The sequence below is a fragment of the Pseudopodoces humilis genome, chromosome 8 (assembly GCF_049639895.1).
Source record: "Pseudopodoces humilis isolate 2021_Gansu_Grassland_sample_001 chromosome 8, ASM4963989v1, whole genome shotgun sequence".
Classification (NCBI taxonomy): domain Eukaryota; kingdom Metazoa; phylum Chordata; class Aves; order Passeriformes; family Paridae; genus Pseudopodoces; species Pseudopodoces humilis.
The window spans coordinates 12,353,641-12,359,640 of NC_142207.1; the positions used below are offsets into that span (position 1 = coordinate 12,353,641).

Sequence of the window (6,000 nt, forward strand, 5' to 3'; positions counted from 1 at the left end):
GCAGCTAATGGGCCAGGGAGGACTCAGGACACTGCAGTTAAAGAAGAGCCTAAGAAACCACAGCACAGTATCAACACCAATGAATCACCACATCCATTTTTCTTATATCCACCTGCCTTACACTGTCTTTGCCAATGACAATACCAGCTCATGTGCAGGACTCATTTTCACACTTCCAGTCCCCAAATGCCATGTCTCCACCAGTGCCAAAAAAATCCGTGGGGAGAAGGAAGTCAGTCCTCTCTAACCACCTTCTGATACAATGTTATTCCTCCCTAGTGCTAGCCTCAGTCCCAGGTTAAGAAAAAAACATCCAGTGCAACAAATACTAAAACCTCCTCCCATGAAGAAGGCAAGTTTAGTTTCTGCAATTCTTAGAACATCTGCAAAAATATTTGAGCTTGTGAAAATACCCACCAAAAACTTCAATAAATAGTACTGCCTCTCACATAATTTCTGAAAGAGGTGCTGGGCCAGCTCTGACCCTAGTGCAGCTGCCCTGGCTCAGGAGTGATGCTTGGTGGGTCATTTGGCTCTCTGCAGTCTGGGTATATGCTCTTTATCATATAGGAAATCTTCTGGAATGGAGGAGAAAAACCGAAGAAAGACAAATAAATTGATGCAGAACTATAATATGAAGCTAGTCATACCTATTTTCTACATACACTATTATCTTTAAGGAGAAGCTGTCAGCTTGGTGTCTTCAGACTCAAATATCTAGAAAGAAATCATATCTCTCTTAGGCAGCCCAAAGTTCTACTACAGAGAGGTGCTCTTCTTTAAAGCTTTAACTTTGTAATTTCCTTGCCACACCCCTTTTTCTTTCTCCTATCTTTCTCTTAGCCTTTCTTAAATTAATAGACCATGTTTCTGCAAATCTGTTTTAACATATTCAGAGCAAGAGACAAGTACCTTTCATATAGAAAAATTACAGTTTCAGGGCTTTGAAATGCATCTCTCTTGTGCAGAAAGAGCCTGAGCTAACCAGATAATATCAGAGTGAAAACTCAGAAAGCACATCTATAGCTGATATGACTATAAAGTTCAGTCATTTTTCTTAACCTCAACTCTTCTTTGAACAACAGTTTCCAGGTAAGATGTTTAAACATTTCCAGTCAATAGCATCCCTTTAAGCCTGCCAACAAAATCCAAACTCAGATGATTTAAGCTACTTGAAGAATTGATGGCTTAGATTTTCGTATTTCCATGGCATTACTGGAGAACTGTGCCAGCTGACAGTGATGAAGGGCTGCAGTTCCCTGTGCTGGGAAAAAGCCTCACGCCGGGGTCGGGGCTCCCCTGTGCGCTTTGCTCTTCTGAGAAAAGCCCTGTCTCCACTCCGACCTGCCGCTGTGAAGTCCCAATTTGTTTCACGACGCGATCAGCTCCGACAGGGAGGGTCACTGGAGCAGAGGAGAGCACGATGCTTGAGGCTTATCCCCCCGAGGTCTAACACTTAACTCGCTCCTCAGCTTACAGCCAGCGTGGCTTTAGCTGAGTTTCTCTGTCTAGGAAGCAGGGCTTCATACGTTGTTTCTAGGGCTCTTAAACCGTTGATTAAAATAAATAAGCAAACAAAAAACCTACAACTTTTCTATCTAATCCCAGCAATCCCAATCACAAGGTCAGAAAAATCTTAGTCCTATCTGTGGTTCAGGTTGTTTTCTTACAGCAGAGAGTAAAAAAGCAAAGTAAAAGTAAAGTAAAACCAGAAGAAAAAAAACCAAAACCAACCAAAAAAACCCACCCCAAATCCGTACCTCCTCCCTCCTCTCTTTGTTTCTTTGTAATTGAAGATAGCATCTCTATCCTTGTAAAAGTTATGGAAGCTTATACAAAGTACTCAGTGATCCAAGAGCAATTTTAATGTAAGATAAGAAAGCTCGCCATACCCAGATCACATCAAAATACACCCAGGGTAGGAAACTAAAATATTACCGCGACTCTAAATCTGCGGCGGGGTGTGTGTGTGTGTGTGTGTGTGTGTGTGATGTGTAATCCCTGTCACAAGCAAAATCCAACAAACCCTCAATTTACAAAGACCTTCCATCACACCGCGTAACTCAGAGCGACCCCTCTCCTCAGCGCACAGCCCGGAGAAGACACGGACCGCACGGCGTTCCGACCATTGCGCCACACATTCCCTCTTGCCGGCGCTCGGCGGGGCAGGGACGCCGGGCCCCCGCAGCCCTCCCGCCGCACGAAGCCCCCGTACCGTCCGTCCGGCGCTGCTGCGAGCGGCGGCTCCGCGGCGACAGCGCTCTCTTCCCGACACCGAGCTGCAGCCAGGGAAAGCGGCGGTGCCCGGGGCGCGCTGCTCCCGACGGGGGGGCTCATGCCAGCGTGGGGCGCCGCATTTCAGCGGGAATCGCTGTAGGGAGAGGGAAGAATCAGAGAGGGAAGACCCGCCGCGGTTACCGCCGGGTGTCACGGCGGTCCCGCCCCTCCGGCGGGCTTGTCACGCGTGGAGCGCCCGAAGTGCGCGGCGCCGTCCCGCGCCCTGCGGGGGACGGCCAGAACACGCCCGGGTTATCGTGTGCTCGGCCGCGTCCCCCCGCCCCGCTGACGGGACGGAGCGGCTCCGCTCCGAGCCCCTCCCCGCCCAGCTCACCCCGGGCTGCGGGGCCGCGCCCTCAGCGGCCGGGCAGCGCCGGGGGCCCCCGCGCGCCCGGCCCCCGGGGGCCGGGGCAGCGCAGCCCCCGCCCGGCCATCCCTTATATCGCCGCCGCGGCTGCTATAAATAGCCCGGCCCCGCCGCCGGGGGCCGGCCCGGGCGCCGCCGGAGGGGGATTCGCGGCGGTGCGGGGCCCCGCCGTCACCTGCGGCGCGGCGGCTCGGCCGGGACACGCTCGGGTCACGCGTGGGTGCCGCTGTCCGGCGGGCGCGGCCGCGGCGCCGCTCCCGGGGGCCCGGGCCCGCCGACCCCCGGCGCGGCAATGGGCCCGTCCGCCGCCGCCGCGCGTTAAGGTGGAGCGGGGCGGCAGCGGCGGCACCTTAAACCGCTCGGGCCGGCTCTCCCCGCCCGCACCCCGGGCCCCGCGGGGCTGTGGCTGAAGGGGAGCGGACCGACCCTGCGGCCGCCGGGTTTGTGCAGCCGCCAGCTGGCGAGGAGGAGCAGGACCGTAAACAGCCGGTTCCATCTGATGGACGGGGCAACAGCCGGAGGGCACGGACTGGTACAAGCGCCTTTCATACCACATGAACGCAGCACACACCGGGCTTTTGAGAACCAGCTACTATGCACGCACAACCCCCCTTATCCTCCTCCCCCATATACATATATGAGAAAGCCTCATTAACTTTAATCCCAGTAAGAAAATTCCTGTTTAATACACCACAGCTCATCCTATATAGCTCTCAGGGAACACATGGGCAGTGTTTTTACTTCTCATTTGTGCCCTTGGCTGGCACTGGAAGGCAGAACCAAAGCAGTGCTTCCCATGCCACCTGCGGGCTCTTTGGCACCTCACACCTTGCACCTGACACCAGCAAAACTCTGCTCCTGCACCTACACACACTTACTGACACATGCTGCCCTCACAGAGGATGCTGGCAATAGCTGTGTGAGAATAATCCATGGCAGGAAGGTTGTGTCCTACCACAGGAGCACCTTGGGCACAACCCTGCAGGATGCTCAGGGACATACGGAGTGCCCACTGCATCTCAGGGGGTTACATTTAGGCACCTGCTAATTTACCTTGCTGGGTCAGGGCTTACCTCCTTGGTGGTTTGCAAAACAGAAGTACAGGAACTCAAAATGGTTTTTAAACCCAAGTGAAGAGTCACAGTGCTCTTCCTGTGCTGAATTACCATTACATACACTCCGGTAGTCCCCAGAAAGATCTGCCCAAGGAGTAGCGCTGCAACATGCACAGAACAAGACAGCCTCTGTGCTCTTTCCCACACGTGTAAGAGGCAGAGAGAAGTGTACTTTCATTTTACATACAAGATACATGAGTATCTGCCTCAAAATCTGCGTTGGTCCAGCAGCGTGGAAGAGGTGAGAGGGAGCAGACTAGGAGGATCCCCGCAGGCTTTCCCAACCAAACCGTGGGACAGATGTGTTTTGTTCACATGAATCAACAGCTGGATTTATAAGGTGTGGATTTATCAAAAGGAGTCACATGTTTGCACCTGAATTTAGTGTGAAACAGCTTCTCTGTTGGTTACAAATTTTCCTGCTAGGACAGAACAGCCTCCTCATCTTTCCAGGACCGACTGCAGTGCAGTGATGGAGGCGGCTGGCTATCTGGTTTTTGCTATCAGCACATCTTGCCACCAGCAAGGGCAGAATCAGCGAAGCTAAACACAGCAGGTCATTTATACACCCTTAGAGGTGTGCAAATGCTGTCACTAAATGCTGGGGACACAGCAGTCCTGGGACTGGTAGGCCAAAGATTTCAGGTTTAGATCTTTAAATCTGGGCATCCAGCTTTCTATTTGGGCATCTTAAACAGATCACCCTTCAGAGCTGCACATTTCTGCTTCTGTGGAGATAGCTGTATTTGCCAATCAAGCCAAATATTCAGACACCTAAATCTGAAAATCTCTGAGGCATTTCATACCAAAGTCAGTAACATTTGACAGGAAAAGCCTGTGGCCTGGCTCCTGTATGTCAGGTATCTGGGCTATTGCTCAGTTCTCAGTAGCCTTCTTATCCATTAGAAATACTAAAATTATGGATGGAGGAGAATGCCAGAAAGTCCTCTTTCAATTCCATCCAGAATCTGGAGCAGCATTAAATTCCTTGTAGTGCATATTAGTTAACAACATTGCTACAGGGGAATTGCTGCTGTGGTTGAGCGCTTATACAATACAACTCCTATTTAAGTGCATTTTTGTATCCTGCTGACTCACCCCAAGGAGCCCTCAAACAAAAAATCACGTCAGTTTGACAACAGAGGCAGTGGCATGAAGAGCCTCCCCTTTACCAGCGCTCCCTGGGGGCATGTGAGTGCAGGACGGGCAACACTTCAAACCCTGGAACAAAATACAAAGCTAAAAGAAAAGAGTGCCTTAAAATTTCAGCCAACATTTCCCCCACATAGATTTAAGCACATGACATTTGCAGTCTGTTTCAGCTTCAGTGAATAGATTGAAGTGACTGTACAACCTCTGAACTCCTCAATTCAGATTATACTTCAGGCAAGCTCTCACTAAATCAGAGGATGCATTATATATGTAGCATAATATGTCACTATTAGGTCTAGATGAAAGTGGCTGTTTATTATCCCATATTGAGTGGGTTAGTGCAGCGTGAGCCTCTTGGCCTGTTTTGTTGGCAGCTGCCTTTTGGGCTGCTGGGGACACTTCCCTTGCCCAAGCTCTGCAGCAGGAGGTTGCAAACACGAGGGTTTGCACAGCACCACAGCAAGGTCCTGCTGGTGCCACACAGCCAGGGATAAGGGGTCACTTCAGGGAAGTCAGAGGATGGAGATGGGGTTGGAGGGGATGCAGTGGCTCACCCAAGAACTGACCCAAGGTGCTGCTTGCATCACTGTCTGGAGGACAGGGAGGTTGTGCTGGAGCCTGGAGCTGTACCTGCCTGTACCCTTCAGAGGTAAATGCACCATCCTGCATCAGATGAGATCTTGCTAGAGCAGAGCCCTGTGTACTTGACCCTCGGTGCTGAATTTGGAGAAGAGCACATGGAGACAGCCTGAACCCTGTCTGATGGCTCAGTCTCAAATGAGCTGCAAAGGAAAAGGCTGAGATGTTCCTACATTCCCAGTTGACTCCAAATCTGCGTGAACCCATTGCAGTAACTTTGCTGCCACTGTGAGTCCAGTTGGTCAGAGACAGCAGATCACACCTTTGGGCTATGGATGAACAATATTGCCCTGCTTCTATGGGCTAGGAACAATGAAGCTATAAGATAGCTTAAACAACTGAGATCGATTTCACCGAATTTCTCTGGTGCTCGGCACAGACCACGGTGAAGCTACTTAGCAGTAGAGGACATCTAGTGATATTCACGTGCAACTACATAAACGTGATAAA

The 6,000-nt window shown here is 51.3% G+C and overlaps 1 protein-coding gene across 3 annotated transcripts in view; it reads right to left on the reverse strand.

Annotated features, from left to right (window-relative positions):
* MRAS (muscle RAS oncogene homolog) overlaps nt 1-2,672 on the reverse strand; it is a 38,495-nt gene extending 35,823 nt beyond the window's left edge. For 2 of the 3 annotated variants that reach the window (XM_005519670.3, XM_088058846.1), the window contains exons 1-2: nt 2,612-2,672; nt 2,216-2,371 (exon numbers count right to left, since the gene is read on the reverse strand). The gene's annotated coding sequence lies outside the window, so the exon portion shown is untranslated. Of the gene's footprint in view, nt 1-2,215; nt 2,505-2,611 lie in introns of those variants that run through there. The other variant, XM_088058847.1, reaches the window with a different exon arrangement.
* Between the last annotated feature and the right edge of the window lie 3,328 nt (nt 2,673-6,000).